Below are 19,109 nucleotides of genomic sequence, written 5' to 3' on the forward strand. Positions count from 1 at the left end.
GTATCTCAGTGGCTTGAAGGCATTGTGGACAGATATTACATGTTCCACATCTAAAATTCCCTATTGCCACAGTATTGTCCATGGTTCTCTGGTTAGGTTGGTTCTCTTCTCTGTATGTATGTACTAAAAGATCACGTAAATTATTATTCTTTTTAAAGGCAAACAAAAGCTTCTCCAATTTGATGTTTTCTTCATGTTTCAAGATGTGCCAGTTTTTGTTAACTACGTTCTTAATTTGATTACTTAGAGTGGAGAATTTTCTGACAAATACAAACTTATTAAGAGGCTCCTTCTTTTTTTCAGTCTTGTTAATGAGGGCATCACGATCATAGAACCTTGCTCTCTTTAATGAACGGGACAAACGTTTTTTGGGATAGCCCCTGTCTTTGAACTTATTTTTAAGAATCTCAGAATGTTTATAAAAATCATCTAGTTCTGAACAATTTCTCCAAAGAAGGAGAAATTGACTAAAGGTGATGCTTTCTCTCCGTGATTTAGGGTGAAAGCTCGAGAAATGGAGGAGGGTATTTTTAGACGTAGGTTTATTGAACAGTTCAACCTCTAAAACTCCACTCACTTCCTTAATGGAGATATCTAAAAAGTCAACCCTAGAAGCACTATGGTGCAAGGTTAACCTAAGGTTGGAATCACCTAAGTTTAACTACATTAAAAATTTGTCAAGAAGTTCAACTGAGCCTTCCCAAATAAAGAAAATATTGTCAATGTAGCGGTACCAGCCCGCTACAATTTCAAAAAAGGGGGAAAATTCATTGTAAAAAAGTTTAGCCTCAAACTGACCAACATAGAGGCAGGCCAGACTGGGGGCACAAGTGGCCCCTATGCTGGTCCCCTTTAGTTGCTTAAAGTACTCATCCTTGAATAAAAACACATTATTCATCAGGATGAGTCTCATGCACTTAACAATAAAATCTTTATTCGCCCCGCCAAGGTCCTGATTTTCTAGGATATCCTCAATCACCCTTAATGTAGCTTCCTGCGGGATATTAGTGTAGAGAGACTCAATGTCCAGAGTAACCAGACACTGAGTCTCTCCACAGAATCCCTTGCCTTCAATGAGTGAAATCATATGGGCAGAGTCCCTCACAAAGGATTTGAGACCACATACAATCGGTCTCAAAAAATGGTCTACGTATTTGCTGATTGGCTCAAGGAGAGAGTCAATGCTACTGACCATGGGTCTCATTGGTGGATCAGTGCTATGCTTATGCACCTTAGGAAGGCTATAGATAGCTAAAATTCTAGGTTCAGCATTATTTAAGAATTTGAATTCATCCTCGCAAATCCAATTTTGGTCCTTCGCCCCCTCGAGGAGAGCCAGACAGTCCCTGGATAACCTAATGATGCTACTTGCCTTGGTACGTACATAATGTTCTTTGACATCCAAAAGTTTATACATACTATCCTCATAGTCTGATGTATTAAAAACTACTACCCCACCCCCCTTGTTTAATAGTAAGGGACCTATCATCTTTTAAGGAATTTAAAGCTATTCTTTCATCTTTATTTATATTATAAGTATTGGGCCTCTGCGCATTACTCAAAATATTTTGAATTCCACTTTCTACAGCTGTTTCAAAAGCTTCTACGTTTCTTCCAACCATAGCTAATGTGGGGGTGAAGGAAGATTTAGGTTTTAGTCCTGAAACATGTTCACTAGGACCTCTATCCTCAAAGAATCTCCTGAGCCTAACTTTTCTAAAAAAAGAATGCATGTCCTTTTCTAGCCGAAATTTATCCATACCAGTTGAGGGAACAAAACTTAAACCCCTACTCAAAATCCTCATTTCCATCACACTCAAAATCCTGTTTGACAGATTAATTACTGGTATTCGGTCGGTCGCCAGTAACGTTTGTTCCTTATCCTCATGTATTCCTGCTGTTGTGGAGGGCCCCGGTTGAATTGGCCCCTCCCCCCATTCCCATTGAAGCGTTGACCTCTCTTTGGGCGCGAGTCTAAAAAAGACCCCTGATTTCTGGTGTGAGTTCTCCCTATGCTCTTTTCTCTCTGAAGACCACCGTCTTCGCTGCTAGACACCGATATATCGGAAAAAGTGATCTGCTTTCTTCCTCCCCTAGTATAGATCTGTCTATTTTGAGGTCTTTCCCAGTTCATATCATTCCTTTGTTGATAATAATTTTCTTTAAGGCATGGATAAATTGTCTCCTCTGAAAACCTCTCAATATCCTTTTTTAATTTGTTGTTTTTTTTGTTTATTAGATATTCACTATAGCCCTCTACATCTCTATTGATGTCTTCCAGTTTTTTCTTAGCCTCTTCAAGGGCTGGACAGTTTTTTAGTTCTATCTCAAGTTTTTCTATAGCTTCTTTCTCTATTATGATAAGTTCATGGGCATTTTCATTAATCAAGAGCATCCAGTCTCGGCTGCATCCATGTTTCCAAAACTTCCTATTTTCATAGAACAATCCAGGCTCATTGTGTACCTGTAGGCCAATAGGAATAGTGCCTGATTTCACATATTCTACTAAAAATTAATTTCTTTTTTAGATTAAGCAGTTTCCCCCAGTTCTCGCCTTTGCCTGAGACAACTGTGATTTTATTTCCATTTTTAGTGTTAATGATTCGATTTAGTTGGTCATCACTGAACCCAAAGGTCCTAAACTGATCCATTAGGAACTCAAGGTAGCACTCGTACAAGGCTCTCCAGCCACAAGGGCTGTGCACAGTATCTCTAATAAAAGAGAGGGACCCAGCAACCAAAGGAGTGGGGTACCAACGAAGACAAAGTGTCAAACAAAAATTCCCCTTTGGGTAGAATCATACAATATACATCCTCACGATGACAGCATTAAATTCACAGCAAAAGGAGATGAACAAAGAGGAAATGTAAGAATAAACTCATAAAAAAGTATACAATTTATTCAGATAAGTATTAAAAACATAGTACAATCCTATCATCAGTACAGTATTAATCAATAAAAATATGCAAATACATTGGGCATACACAATTAAAACACAGAGATGGGAAACACATAAGGAAAACGAATTCCTATTATAGCGAGGGAAGTACAATAGTCAACCAGTAATCAGCTCTGATACATGTTCTGATTGCAGTCAGAGTTGTTGCTTCCCCAGACTAAGCGTAATTTCCACTCATAGATGCATCGACGTGTTTCGGTGGGAAAATTAATATATAGCCAACACCTTCTTCAGGAAAGAGTATTTTCTTCCCACATACATATATTATATCTGTAATACAAAAATAATACAAATACATATATTACATAACTAAAACAGTATTAAAAAGCAGACAAAGTATACTTATTACATATCCTCAATGCTCCAATCCTTGTTCATTAATGATAACCAGCTGAAGACACAATACACATACTCACATTTCTTGGAATTTTTAAATAGTGCAACTGAATAAAATGTGGTTAAGAAACCTACAATAACTGCCATAAAGTGCAGAAAAGTCTTGGGGTATATGTTCTGCTGATGAGATTAAAAAGCCTTCATTTCTTATATATACCCAGCATGAGGTTAAAAACATCTATATATTCACATATTATGGTATATATTATGTTGATGAGGTTAGAAAAAGCCTTCATTTCTTATATGTACCCCCAGCATAGGGCTGAAGAACATCCATATGCTAACATAAGATGTGAACCGTTGGGCTAAAATAAGAGAATCATGTCCTCAACAGAATGCCACAGGAAAAATCCTCTCACTAAGGCGATTGTTGCTTAATACAAGCGTAAAGAAATACATTTCTTTTGTAAAATATTTGTCTTGTTTTCCAACACAAACAACACACATGAGAATGGCTGAGCATGTATACATTCAACAATTCCACAATACAGATCATAAGAGACAAGGCATTAATCCCTATTGCCCGGTATGGTCAATTAAGGTACCATCTCTAATGTCCCGGAGGATCTCACCCAAGGCAATAATGATGGCAATTATAGGATATCATTGCAACTCCAATACCTAGCCGTCATAACGCCCCATGCACCAGATCCATTCTCAGTTCTGCTCCCAACCCCCTTACCCAACGCCCACCCACTCACCCGCCGGCGTGGCAACTACGAGTCAGTGTGTAAGAAAATGTCAGATCTAGTCAGCTATGGGGACCATTCCTACCTTCCGATTTACCTCTTAATCAGGTCTAATGACCATTGAGCAAGTACAGGGACTCCCCACCGTACCTCTCATCCCCATGGGGGCATTGTTCTCTCAGACCTCATCCCCGAGGCGCTCATCTCTGACTCAGACTCTGCATCCGCCCCATTCAGTCCAGCAACTAATGCCTCCCACGCCCGCGCCCCCTCCAGTGCCTTATCATTGTAGGATCTATGCGCCTGCTGCAAACGAACTGCACCCTCGCTGCTCGCCCATAGAATCATTGTAGCCTTTCATCTAAGATAGTTGGGCCCCCCCACGGCCTTCCGATGGGACGTAATATCTCTCTTGGAGAGCAATAGACCCAAATCCAAGAATTTACTTGTCAGTTTCATTTTGCTGGTATGCGGAAACCAATACAACAAGCAGGTCCCCTTATCCAGAGCAATCTGTCGTCCAGTTGCGCTGCAAAGCAGCTCGACCACTTCCTCCCAGTATGCGCCCAATTGCGAGCAATCCCACAACATATGCATCAGGTCCGCGTCTTGCAACTTGCAGCGGGGGCACTATGCAGTGTCCACTTGGAAATATTTATTGATTTTTACCGGTGTAAGATATGCCCTGTGTAAAATAAAAAATTGGACCAATTGAAACCTGGTGTTCCTAGTACTCTTCCACGCCCTCTTAAGGATGTGCATCCAGGCAGAGTCGGGTATCTCCTTTCCAATATCCACCGCCCACTGTTCTTGTAGCTTCTGTAATGGTGTCAGCCCTTCCTCAGTCGTGCACCTGTATATACAGGTAACCGCCTAATAAGTACCCGCTGACATCACTACATATTGACACGCTGCGCTTACTGGTGGTTCCGAAAGGCCCATACCCCAGTATTTTTGGATGGCAGCAACCAGGGCCACATGTGTTAAGAATTGACCCCGTGGGAGTCCAAAACTCTCCTGTAATTAACTATAAGGCAATAATACGCCATCTCCGAATAGATCTCCTATCATCTGCAGTCCTAGCCTCTCCCACTACGCAAGCACCCACCAGTCCCCCCATGCGGTAGGGCTGTACACATGCCCAGTGGTATCTCCGGTGCATAGGGTCGCTGTATGCCAATCCTATTGTGATATCGCTTCCAACAGTGCCTCAAAGCGCTTTCCTCAATCGATAGGTCAGCTGCACGCAGTCTTTGCTGCAGTATAACATACGACAGCACGTGCCTCGGTATATCTGGTTCACAACGCCTGAGTAAGGCCCTGGAACTGTTCAGCCAGATAATACAGCTCAAAGTCATGGACTGCAAGGCCTCCCTCAGCTCGTGGCCGCATCAGTGTATCCAGCGACACTCGGTGCCTTCCCGTTCCCGAGATAAAGCCTCCAACCGCTAAGTGGAGCTGACGGAACAGTGCAACGGGTATCCGTATAGGCAAGGTACAGAAAAAGTACAGCAGCTGAGGAAGTGCAACCATTTTCAACAAGGCCACGCGACCCGCCACCGATAATGGCAAGGTTCCCCAGAACTGCATACTGCCCCTAAGACCCCTTAGTGCCCGACCTATATTACCCTCCAATAGGTCCTCCTGGGTATGATATACATGCGTCCCCAAATAGGGAAGGCATGCAGGTTCCCACGTTACATCAGACAGATGTATCAGCCGCGCTCTGTGAAACGGGAAAACACAAGTCTTCGTCCAATTCACACGCAGACCGGATATATTCCCGAATCGGCGGAGTAGGTCACGCGCTCCCTCCAACGCTCCACCAGCGTCTGTCAAGAAGAGCAAGAGGTCGTCTGCGTACAGTGAAATATAATGTATTCGGCCCCCGCTCCACAGGCCTCGAAACTCCCTCCCCATTCTTGCTCGCGTCGCCAATAGTTCAATAGCAAGGGCAAAGAGCAATGGGGAGAGCGGGCAGCCCAATCGGGTGCCACGCTCCACCGAATACGAGGAAGAAATGATCCTACCCACTCTCACCCTAGCGCTCGCAGAGGCATATAAAATTTCAGTCCAGCGGATATAGCCTTCCCCAAGTCCAAAGGCTCTCATGACTGAAAATAAATAAGGCCACTTCAGGCTGTCAAATGCCTTCGCAATGTCCACTGAGAGGACTATTGCCGGGTCATCCTCGCCATAGTCCCCACTCAGTATCCGTATCAACCTACGCACGCTTCCCGCCGTGTTTCGTGTAGGGATAAAACCAGATTGATCCGGGTGAATCAACCGTGTCATGAGGGGGAGGAGTCTAGTGGCCAGCACCCGACTCAAGATTTTATAGTCGGTGGTGAGCATGGACAGAGGCCGGTACGCCGCTGGGTGCGTGGCGTCCTTCCCAGGTTTAAGGAGGGGAATGATAATGGCCTCCCTAGTCGAGGTCGGCAGCACTCCCATCCGCTGAGCCTCCCTGTACATTGAAAGAAATCTAGGTGCTAGAGCATCAACGTAAGCCAAGTAAAACTCAATAGGCAACCCGTCGCTGCCCGGAGTTTTGTTACGCGCCAACTGTTTGATGGAGCAACGGATTTCAGCTATCGCGATATCCTGCCCAAGATAATCTACTTGCTCCTCCTCCACCACTGGCAGTTCTAAGTTCTCTAAGAACGCCTGTATGTCCCTCTCCCCAGCCCGCAAGTGACTCTTGTATAAATCAGCATAAAAGGACGAAACCGATCATTAATTCGATTTTGCGTGTGTTCCAACACCCCCGACTCAGAAGTCAGCGCCAAGATAGGGTCACATCTAGGGAGGGGGTTGGCCAAACACGCCAGCAAGGTGCCTATCTTATCTCGTTCGGCATGCGCTCAGGCCAGGTAAGTTTTGTAGTCGAAGCACCGTAGGCGATCCACGACCACCGCCACCACTTCCTTTAAGGTCCGGACCGTGTCTCGCATCTCAGGGTTAGTGGAGTGGTCCCGCTCAGCCGTTCGGAGGGACGACTCTGCCGTCTCGATTTCCTATAATAATAGCTTCCTCACTCCCACCTGTTTAGCAATGCAGAACCCTCGGGTCACTACCTTGAAAGCGTCCCACTCCAAGGCCAACATAGTGGCCGTGCCCTCGTTCTCAGCAAAGTACGTCTCAATCCCCTCCCCCAGCTCCGCACGGAAGACCGGATCTTCCAGCAGCTCCGGGCGCAAGCGCCATATCGGGATAGCAGACCACTCCGCGGCCCAACAGAACCTCACTAGCAGTGGATTATGATCCAAGATGGTGCGCAACAAATACTTGCTTTTGACTACTATAGCAGTCAGTATTGGACTACACAAGACCGCGTCAAGTCTCACGTGCAGATCATGCAAGGCAGAGAAATACGAATAATCCCGTTTGGCCAAATGTTGAGCCTGCCACACATCTACCAGCCCCCAATGATCCTGCCATTGAGCCCATTTATGGATCGGTGCCCCTGCCACCGGGGGGTGGGACCTATCCCACATCACATCCACTATAGAATTAAGGTCACCGCCAAGCAACACTGGATTCGTAAAATAGGCCGCCATGTCTTCAGATAAGTGCTCAAAAAAGGCCACCCGCTCCACATTAGGGGCATAAATACTACCACCTCCCCTCCATGTAGTCTCCCTTTAACTGCCACAAAGCGGCCCTCTGGGTCTATTAACTGATCAGTCATCTGAAAGGGGACCCCAGCTCTAATACAGATCAACACCCCCGTGCAAAAGCTGAATAAGTGGTGTAATAAAGCTGCCCTCGCCATCTACGCTGTAGCGCCAACCCTTCTGCCTTGGTCAAATGCACCTCCTGTTAAAACGCTATCTGCGCGCCCCTGCGGACCAAATAGGAATGGACTTTGTATCTGCGCTGCATGGAGTGCAATCCCTGCACATTCCAGGTCACACACTTCACATCAGGTAACGGACCCATAGCACAAACACAAAATGAAACTTAACAACATCTCGCCTCCCTTTAGCCGCACCGGCCAATATCTCCCCCCATACCTCGTAAACCCATCCCCCAACAGTCCCACCCCACCCTCAAAGTCATCTTCCCCCCAAGAACAGGCACTAACATAGTGAATCCCATCCAAACCAGCCCAACTATCTCATAAACCATGCAAGGCTATCTAACTGGGAACCATCTGGTGGGGGTTGGATAGAGCCCAGCAAGTAACCCACAAACAGTCAATGCAGCATCCAATTGCGGCGTCAGGAATCCCCAAAAGCCCATAACGACCCTTCTCCACTGCCCCCCCATAGAGCTACACCCTCTTCATGTACATAGGCGTTGCACCGAGTCACCCAGAACCCAGAAAGCCTAGAATCCGATTCACCACTAGCCCGCCCTAGTTTGCACTATGCAATACTCAGTCACAGTGCTCCCCCCTTCGCAGCCCCTAGAGTCTACTCATCCAGCAGTCCATTCGCCGTTCCCAGGGTGACCAGCGGAACATGTACACTGTCCGATGCTGTAGAATCCGCTTCTTACTGACCCTGAAGAACTGGGTTTTAGAACCCAGCAGCGCCAGTGAAAATGCTCGAAGTCTTCGGATTCCCCTGGCTCGGCAAACAGAGACACGGGACACTTCTTGATAACGTCAAAGACCAAAGTTTATTGGCTTCAACCAGGAACAGAGGTCTACAAAGCACAACACGGGTGGTTCGCTAGAGACTGCACACTTTCAATGAGCGGAGCATGGTCTTTTATGCCAAAAATCACATTCCAAAGTAGCATCGGTTACACAAAAACTGGCCAGTAGCGCATGACGACAATACCATTTTCTGTTGTCCAGCCCACCAGAAATGACCAAGCAATTTCCAATATCCCGTTCCATCAGGCCGGACAAAACCCATCATAAAACCTTAACCCAAATCAGTGATTAAGCCATAAAGGAAGGAGCAGAAACAGATTGAAAGCAAGATAGAAAGTTGGGTGCAGTGTACTATAAACTTCGGCATGTCCTGCTCTTTGATCTTTATCTGACCAGCTGCTTAACAAGGAACTGGCTCAGCGAGGTCAGCCTCGGGCAAGGGAGTCAGTTCGGCCAGGTCATTCAGAAGTCAGCTAAGGTGTACATGTCCCAAGGACTCGCTCGGCCGCAGTCATCGGCCTATGTGAGGGCAACCACACAAAATGGCTGCCGTACACAAAATGGAACCCGTGGGTTCAAACGGAATCCCTGAATACGTAGTGTTCTCATTGATCGATTAAGACAAAAACACTCATAGACACCGCACTCGAGATTTGCGGTCCGCTGACACCAAAATCGTCTATTTCCGACGACCTTTATAGAACGGGTTCGGAACCACCAAACCTCAGACCCTCAAACTACGGAACTACAACCCTTGTAAGTGTCCAGGGCTGAGCCACTAGGCGAGAGGAGCAGTTTTTCGCCTGATATTGCCGTCACTGCCTCCAGTGCCTCCCGTCGCTCCACCTCTGTCTGTGAAATTGATGGTTTCAGCAATCCCCGTGTCCTGCGCCTTATGAGTTGCGACCTGCGGGGCTGTGATTTCGCAGCCAGTTCTCTTGCCTCCTGCTCCTGTCCATCTTTGCCAGATCTATAGGCCTCCAGCCAGGCCCACACATCCTCCGGTGTATCGTGAAAGTGGGTTTTCCCATCCAGGATTATGCGTAACTTGGCCGGGAAGAACAAGGAGTACTGAATCCCCTCCGCTCGCAGTTCCTTCTTGACCACCTGGAAGGACGCACGGCACCTCTGGGTTTCAAAGGAATAGTCTGGGAACAGCGTGACCTTACTATTATCCACCTGGAATGGACCGTCCGTGCGTGCTTTCCGGAGAAGCAAGTCTCTGTCCCGAAAATGCAACAGGCGCGCCACCACCGGTCAGGAAAGTCACCCCTGCTGCGGAGGTGTCGCAGGAACCCAGTGGGCCCACTCCAGGTTATAGAATGCTGAGAATCCCTCGAGGGCCACCACGTCCTCAGCCAGTCTTCCCGGTAGCTCACCAAATCCGATCCTTTGATCTTTTCCGGTAGGCCTACCAATCGGATGTTGTTTCGCCGGTTCCTCCCTTCTGCGTCTTCTGCGCGCCTTTCTAGTGCTGCAATCTGGTCCAATGCACCTGACTTCGTTGCAGCTAGTGCGGTGTGCACCAGTGCAACCTCCCGGATAGTATCTTCCACACTCTTGACCATATCCGACAATTTGGCATGGTCAGTAAGCATGGGCGGAAAATCCGTTCTGCTCGTGGATTTTGCGGATTTTCGGTAAATTCGCAATCCGCGAACTCTCGCGAATTTACCGAAAATCCGCAAATTTGCACGCAGCAGATTTTCTTTCTAGGTGATACAATATTGCGGCGTGCGGCGTTCACTTACCATTATTCAGCGTTTGCCGAGTTGTTTTACTCGATATTTTCCGAGTGCTGCGCCATTTTGGATCTTGCTGCGGGATCCCGCGGGAGTTTGGCGACCACGATTACGTAATCGCGGCTTGCCACCTTGCATAGCACGCATCGCGAGAGTTCGCAATTGCGAACACGTAGATGCGGCGGGCAGCAACAATCTTGCACTCGGGAAATGCAGAATTTGCAATTCTGCACAAGAAATCCACCAGCAAGCAGCATAAACCTTCTGAAAATGATGATTTTTATCAGAATACCTCCTCAGGTTGACATTTGCCTGCACTTTTTTTTTCAAGGAGTCCATTTTGGGGGGGGGGTTCTAGGAAGGAAGTGCCCCACTGTCTCCAACTTCCTGTTCCTGTCCAGCAGGCTCCTCCCAGTGCTTTCTTCATGTGCTGGTCACTTTCATTCGGATCTTGACCTGGAAGGATTACTTTTTGTGGATGCTGCTGGATATTTGGATTTGAGGCCTTTTTGACTTTCTTTGGATCACTTTTGGATTAGAAATTTCATAAGTAAGTTTGTTTGGGGCATTACAGTTGCTGCAACTACAATTTTGGAATTTTCGATTTTTGGGCTGTTGTTGGGGACTTTTGACCAGGGGTAGTGAGTGGTGCATGGGCCTAGTCTTTCTGTGGGGTGTCTTGAATTTAAACATCATGTAGGGCATGGATGGCATGGGATTGTGCTGATTTTTCTGTGTTTTTCGATTTTTTTGGGTGTTCATGGTGACAGGCCATGTGGGTGGGGGCCATTTTGAGTGCTGGTACAGGCAGGCACTGGGCATGTGCTGGGAGGCAAGGGGCCATTTTGAATGCCGGCAGTGTTCTCAGGCCTGCACCCATTTTGCCTAGCTTTCATACATTAGGCCTAGGGGTAGTGAGTGGTGCATGGGACTAGTCTTTCTGTGGGGTGTCTTGAATTTAAACATCATGGAGGGCATGGATGGTATGGGATTGTGCTGATTTTTCAGTGTTTTTCGATTTTTGGGCTGTTGTTGGGGCCTTTTGACCAAGGGTAGTGAGTGGTGCATGGGCCTAGTCTTTCTGTGGGGTGTCTTGAATTTAAACATCATGGAGGGCATGGATGGCATGGGATTGTGCTGATTTGTCTGTGTTTTTCGATTTTTTGGGCTGTTGTTGGGGCCTTTTGACCAGGGGTAGTGAGTGGTGCATGGGCCTAGTCTTTCCGTGGGGTGTCTTGAATTTAAACATCATGGAGGGCATGGATGGCATGGGATTGTGCTGATTTTTCTGTGTTTTTCGATTTTTTGGGCTGTTGTTGGGGCCTGTTGACCAGGGGTAGTGAGTGGTGCATGGGCCTAGTCTTTCTGTGGGGTGTCTTGAATTTAAACATCATGTAGGGCATGGATGGCATGGGATTGAGCTGATTTTTCTGTGTTTTTCGATTTTTTGGGGTGTTCATGGGGACAGGCCATGTAGGTGGGGGCCATTGTGAGTGCTGGCCTGCACCCATTTTGCCTAGCTTTCATACATTAGGCCCAGGGGTAGTGAGTGGTGCATGGGCCTAGTCTTTCTGTGGGGTGTCTTGAATTTAAACATCATGGAGGGCATGGATGGTATGGGATTGCGCTGATTTTTCAGTGTTTTTCGATTTTTAGGCTTTTGTTGGGGCCTTTTGACCAGGTGTAGTGAGTGGTGCATGGGCCTAGTCTTTCTGTGGGGTGTCTTGAATTTAAACATCATGGAGGGCATGGATGGCATGGGATTTTGCTGATTTTTCAGTGTTTTTCGATTTTTGGGCTGTTGTTGGGGCCTTTTGACCAGGGGTAGTGAGTGGTGCATGGGCCTAGTCGTTCTGTGGGGTGTCTTGAATTTAAACATCATGGAGGGCATGATTGGCATGGGATTGTGCTGATTTTTCTGTGTTTTTCGATTTGTTGGTCTGTTGTTTGGGCCTTTTGACCAACCAGGGGAAGTGAGTGGTCCATGGACCTAGTCTTTCTGTGGGGTGTCTTGAATTTAAACATCATGGAGGGCATGGATGGCATGGATTGTGCTGATTTGTATGTGTTTGTCGATTTTTAGGGCTGGTGTTGGGGCCTATTGACCAGGGGTAGTGAGTGGTGCATGGGCCTAGTCTTTCTGTGGGGTGTCTTGAATTTAAACATCATGGAGGGCATGGATGGCATGGGATTGTGCTGACTTTTCTATGTTTTTCAATTTTTTGGGGTGTTCATGGGGACAGGCTATGTGGGTGGGGGCCATTTTGAGTGCTGGTACAGGCAGGCCCTGTGCATGTGCTGGGAGGCAAGGGGCCATTTTTAATGCAGTCAGTGTTCTCAGGCCTGCACCCATTTTGCCTAGCTTTCATACATTAGGCCCAGGGGTAGTGACTGGTGCATGGGCCTAGTCTTTCTGTGGGGTGTCTTGAATTTAAACATCATGGAGGGCATGGATAGCATGAAATTGTGCTGATTTTTCTGTGTTTTTTGATTTTTTGGGCTGTTGTTGGGGCCTTTTGACCAGGGGTAGTGAGTGGTGCATGGGCCTAGTCTTTCTGTGGGGTGTCTGGAATTTAAACATCATGGAGGGCATGGATGGCATGGGATTGTGCTGATTTTTCTGTGTTTTTCGATTTTTTGGGCTGTTGTTGGGGCCTGTTGACCAGAGGTAGTGAGTGGTGCATGGGCCTAGTCTTTCTGTGGGGTGTCTTGAATTTAAACATCATGTAGGGCATGGATGGCATGGGATTGTGCTGATTTTTCTGTGTTTTTCGATTTTTTTGGGTGTTCATGGGGACAGGCCATGTGGGTGGGCGCCATTTTGAGTGCTGGTACAGGCAGGCCCTGGGCATGTGCTGGGAGGCAAGGGGCCATTTTGAATGCAGGCAGTGTTCTCAGGCCTGCACCCATTTTGCCTAGCTTTCATACATTAGGCCCAGGGGTAGTTAGTGGTCCATGGACCTAGTCTTTCTGTGGGGTGTCTTGAATTTAAACATCATGTAGGGCATGGATGGCATGGGATTGTGCTGATTTGTATGTGTTTTTCAATTTTTAGGGCTGGTGTTGGGGCCTTTTGACCAGGGGTAGTGAGTGGTGCATGGGCCTAGTCTTTCTGTGGGGTGTCTTGAATTTAAACATCATGGAGGGCATGGATGGCATGGGATTGTGCTGATTTTTCTGTGTTTTTCAATTTTTTGGGGTGTTCATGGGGACAGGCCATGTGGGTGGGGGCCATTTTGAGTGCTGGTACAGGCAGGCCCTGTGCATGTGCTGGGAGGCAAGGGGCCATTTTTAATGCAGGCAGTGTTCTCAGGCCTGCACCCATTTTGCCTAGCTTTCATACATTAGGCCCGGGGTAGTGACTGGTGCATGGGCCTAGTCTTTCTGTGGGGTGTCTTGAATTTAAACATCATGGAGGGCATGGATGGTATGGGATTGTGCTGATTTTTCAGTGTTTTTCGATTTTTGGGCTGTTTTTGGGGCCTTTTGACCAGGGGTAGTGAGTGGTGCATGGGCCTAGTCTTTCTGTGGGGTGTCTTGAATTTAAACATCATGGAGGGCATGGATGGCATGGGATTGTGCTGATTTTTCAGTGTTTTTCGATTTTTTGGGCTGTTGTTGGGGCCTTTTGACCAGCGTAGTGAGTGGTGCATGGGCCTAGTCTTTCTGTGGGGTGTCTTGAATTTAAACATCATGGAGGGCATGGATGGCATGGGATTGTGCAGATTTTTTTGTGTTTTTTGATTTTTGGGTCTCTTGTTGGGGCCTTTTGACCAGGGGTAGTTAGTGGTCCATGGACCTAGTCTTTCTGTGGGGTGTCTTGAATTTAAACATCATGTAGGGCATGGATGGCATGGGATTGTGCTGATTTGTATGTGTTTTTCAATTTTTAGGGCTGGTGTTGGGGCCTTTTGACCAGGGGTAGTGAGTGGTGCATGGGCCTAGTCTTTCTGTGGGGTGTCTTGAATTTAAACATCATGGAGGGCATGGATGGCATGGGATTGTGCTGATTTTTCTGTGTTTTTCAATTTTTTGGGTTGTTCATGGGGACAGGCCATGTGGGTGGGGGCCATTTTGAGTGCTGGTACAGGCAGGCCCTGTGCATGTGCTGGGAGGCAAGGGGCCATTTTTAATGCAGGCAGTGTTCTCAGGCCTGCACCCATTTTGCCTAGCTTTCATACATTAGGCCCGGGGTAGTGACTGGTGCATGGGCCTAGTCTTTCTGTGGGGTGTCTTGAATTTAAACATCATGGAGGGCTTGGATGGCATGGGATTGTGCTGATTTTTATGTGGTTTTCGAGTTTTTTGGGTGTATAACTGAACTGATGTTCTTCTGTCTTCCATTGCTTTTAGGTGTACAAGACTCAAGAGAACCACCAGTGCCAGGAAGACGTCCTGCAGCGGTGTGTGTGTGCAGCATAACGTGATGCGACCTCACGTCTGGCCACAGACAACTCTGCAACTCATGCAACTGCGGCCTGCTGTTCTGACCTCTGAAGAAGATGGCCCCAAAAAAAGTTCCCCTTAGCTCCTCTAGCAAGAAAGTTGCCAGTAATGAGCAGAAGAAGCAAGTTACCAAGGAGACTGGTGTGCCGCCCGCCACATTTTTGGGGAGTAAAAAAAAAAGTACGCCTGCAGCAGCAGCGGGATCTGCTGGGGACCAAGCTGAGAGCAGCACCCCCGCACCATTGGGCTCAGTGCCACCACCACCACGCCAACTTAAGTCCAAGCCCTTGAGTGCTGCAGAGGCACTTAGTCTAGTTGTTCAATCACCATCGACCAGTGATGTTGGCTCATCGCAAGAAAGTAGCAGCAATGTCCCTCAATCAACACAGGTTGTTGTAACTCATCTGACGAGTGTTGAACAACCACAGCCGCAACAACAACCACATGTGCAAGTACAAGCCCAAGTACATGCGGAAGGAGAGGCAGCGCAAGGAGATGCGCAAGCAGAGGTGCATGGAGGGTCACAAGTGCCCACAATAGTTGTTCCTCCAGAAGTAGGGGCACATCAGGAAATCGACAATCAAGCCAAAGTATCATTTGAGGAAGCCACTCCTCCTGATGATCATTCATTGTCTTCCACATTCCTAGCAAGGAAAAGATCAAGGGTGGTTTCTACATCTTCTTCAAGCCCACCTCCTTCTGATGATACGGATCTAAATTGGGAACCATCACTGCCGTCTGAGAGTGAGGCACACCATGATCTGACAAAGGTACTTAAGCGTAAAAGGAAGGTCGTCGAAAGTCTCATAGTTATGGAGTGTGATGAGGCTCAACAAGAAGTGGCAGATACTCCTGCTGATGAAGACTCTCACGACGATGACCCAGTCATCATAAAGGTCACTGCAGCCCGAGCGGGCATGCAGCAAACAGACATTTTGACCCTAGCCCGAGAAGCTGCTGAGCGTGATGATGTTGTCGACGAGGAGGCAATGGAAACACCACAATCATTGGAGTTAACTAGTACACCAACAACTACCGCTTCCATATTTCTTCCTCGCCAGAAGGGACCTCCATCCACCTCGACCACAATTAGTGGTGGTGAAAGTGCACAACGTAGTAAAGTTCGGCAATACACATCCTCCACTTCATCTGGCATTAGCAGCATGACCACCACCAGTATCGCCGCCTCCTCCGGGCCCCCACAGACATTTCAAGTCCGCAGTTTGGGACTTCTTTAGTGTTTGCCCAAAAAAGGAAAACTTCGCCATTTGTAGCATTTGTAAGGTTGCAGTTAGTCGTGGTAAGTTTGGTACCAACTATGGTACCGGAGGCCAGAGAGGTCATCTTAAGAGACAGCACGCTGTCCAATGGTTTGCGCACCTAAAGGAGATCAAGGAAGCGCGAATTGCAAGTCAAGAAAACGTTGATGTTTCATCTGATGATGACGAGGAGAAAGAAGTGTCAAACACTTCACTTACACCCAGTACCCCTGTCAGCAGCACACCCCCTGTGAGCCACACTAAGAGGTTGGAGGGAGTGAGACACCAATGCGAAAAAGTTCATCAGCGAGCGTAACTGGGTCGAAGAAGTCATCATCATCATCATCCCGTAAAAGCATGGTCCAGGACAACATTAGAACCATGTTGTTTTCAGACGCGCCATATGATCGCAACCACCCACTGACGCGTCTGTATAACGCTAAGCTGGCTAAAATGCTAGCTCTGGACCTTCTCCCTTTTTCTTTTGTAGAAGGGGTTTGTTTTCTAGAATTAGTGGCAGCGCTCTGCCCTAAATGGAAGGTTCCTAGCCGGTTCTATTTTGCCAGAGTTGCGTTCCAGCACTACATGAAGATGTGCTGGAGGTGATTGGGGCAGCTTTGCAGAAGAGTGCTGTTCACACTATACATCTGACAACAGACATGTGGACCAGATGCGCAGGCGCTGATTACATGTGCATCACTGCACACTGGGTCTCTTTTTCAGGGGTTAAAGCAAAGCTAAACGCAGGCGTTGACCCGGACCAAGTTTTTAAAGCTGCTCGGAAACATGCAACACTAGCCATGTTTGGCTTGGAGAAACGTCATACAGCAGAAAACATTTTGAATGAGTTTAACACAAAGGTCTTTCACTGGCTGTCCCAAAAAAAAGCCAGATTGGTTATGTTTCCACGGATAATGACGCCAATGTAGTTAAGGCCATGGATCTGGTTCACTACTTCAGAGTGCCGTGTTTGGCGCACTGTATAAACCTGGTTGTTAAAAAATTCTTGAGTGATAAAGACAGTCCAGCATGCGAGTTAGTGGCTACCTGCCGAAGAATGTGTAACCTTTTCAGCCATTCTTTTAAGACAGCATCTGAGGAGCCTGCTACATGAACGTCGAATGCCAGTGAAAGCACTCATCCAGGAGGTGCCAACACGTTGGAACTCAACCTTCTACATGCTTGAGCGTCTGTATGAGCAGTATACGGTACTCGATCACTACTTCTTAACACTGGGTACAGCTCAGAAGGACCTGAGGCTAGATGCGGCGCAATGGAACCTAGTTAAAAGCCTGACAGACATGCTTCATCCTTTTGAGGTCTTCACGCGTGCAGTCAGCAAGGAGGACTGTAATTTGGGAAAAGCTATCCCATTGTTGCGCATGCTGGAGCACCAACTGAAGGCGGTGTCTTCTATGTTTCAAAAATATAAAAAAAAGCAAGACGCTTTTGTTTTGGCGGAGAAATTATTAGAGCGCCTACTTGGCGATGAACGTCTTAAAATGATCCACTCAGAACAGCATTACATTTGTGCTACTATTCTGGATCCACGCTACAAAAAGGCGCTGGCAGGCTGAGCATTCTTTCCTTTTGATGATGAAGAAGTTACAAAGTACAAACATTGGCTAGCCTTGTCAGCCATAAGGTTTGAAAGAGAACACAGCAAATTCAAGGAAAAGGCAGTACATCAGCATCAGCAGGCCATCCCCAGTCAAAAGAATCCACTTCTGCACCTGTGGCTGTGGCACAAGTGACCTCTCAGCCGTTAAAGACACCGGCAACCGGATCATCTGCACCAGACACAACAGTAACATTGGGTGAAGAAGAGGATTGGCTAACTTGGCTTGGGTTTGGTTCTCAAAAGGTCCTAGCAAAAAGTAAGCAAAGTGGAGGAACCTTGGAGAACCTTGAGTCGATGGTGCAGGACTATCTGAATGACTCAACAGAGGTCTATGTTAATGCTGACCCATTGGCGTATTGGCATGGGAAAAAAGAATTGTGGGCACAGCTCTCCAACTTGGCTATAAACTACTTGTCTTGCCCACTCACAAGCGTGTCTTCTGATTGTGTTTTCAGTTCTGCTGGTGGCATTGTAACTTCCAAACGGACCCGCCTCTCGCCCAAAGATGAATCAGCACCTCATACCACCAGATTACAAAGTACGAGAACACACGCCGGATGAAGACGAGGAGGACAGCAACTTAGATGGGGGAATTTCTTCTCTGTTAGGTGACACTGACCTACTCCTGCCTGAATTCGCAGAGTTTGAGGACAAACTCTTATTCTTATTCCCTGACACCGAGCCCTGAAAATGAGCCAATTAATCAATAACTTTCTTTTTCATCCTTATTCACTTTTATTCCTGTGTGTCTGTCTTTCTTTGTTTTGCACAGTTAATATAATTAAAACTTTAATCACCTAATCACATAAACAAGCCCATCAGCAGAACTGTCTTCACTTGTTTGCTTATTGATCTGAAGGTGCCACAGTCTGCATTCCTCAGGTTCACAAGTTCACAAGAACATGCTCCTCTATCCTCCTCCTCCAGACTCCTATTTCCCTCAAAGCAGAGGGCTGGATTACGCCCAATGAAGAAAGTCTCTGCACTTGTGGGGGTGTTCTACTTCTTTGCGGGTGAGTTGGCGGGTCTTGGGGCATTGCCGGATAAAAGTGGTTTGGACCAAATCAGAGGCAAATTTGTTTTGCGTTTTTGCTGACTTGCATGCCTTTGAGGTGCTCTTTGGGGGGATTCCGGGTGTTTGTGTGTGGGTTTTGGGGTCTGGGAGCACTGCTGGGACATTCTAATTTTGATTGCATTTGCTTTTCAGGAAATCCGTGGTGGAAAACGGGAGTTATGACCTAGCTGCACAGCGCGTTTGGACCGAAGGCCGATAAATATTGTAAGTATGAGATTTTCCTTTTTGGCTGTTTGGGGGTGGTGTGCTTTTTTGCGGGTGAGTTGGCGGGTCTTGGGGCATTGCTGGGAAGGTCTAATACCAAATAGAAGTGGT

The sequence above is a fragment of the Lissotriton vulgaris genome, chromosome 8 (assembly GCF_964263255.1).
Source record: "Lissotriton vulgaris chromosome 8, aLisVul1.2, whole genome shotgun sequence".
Taxonomy (NCBI): domain Eukaryota; kingdom Metazoa; phylum Chordata; class Amphibia; order Caudata; family Salamandridae; genus Lissotriton; species Lissotriton vulgaris.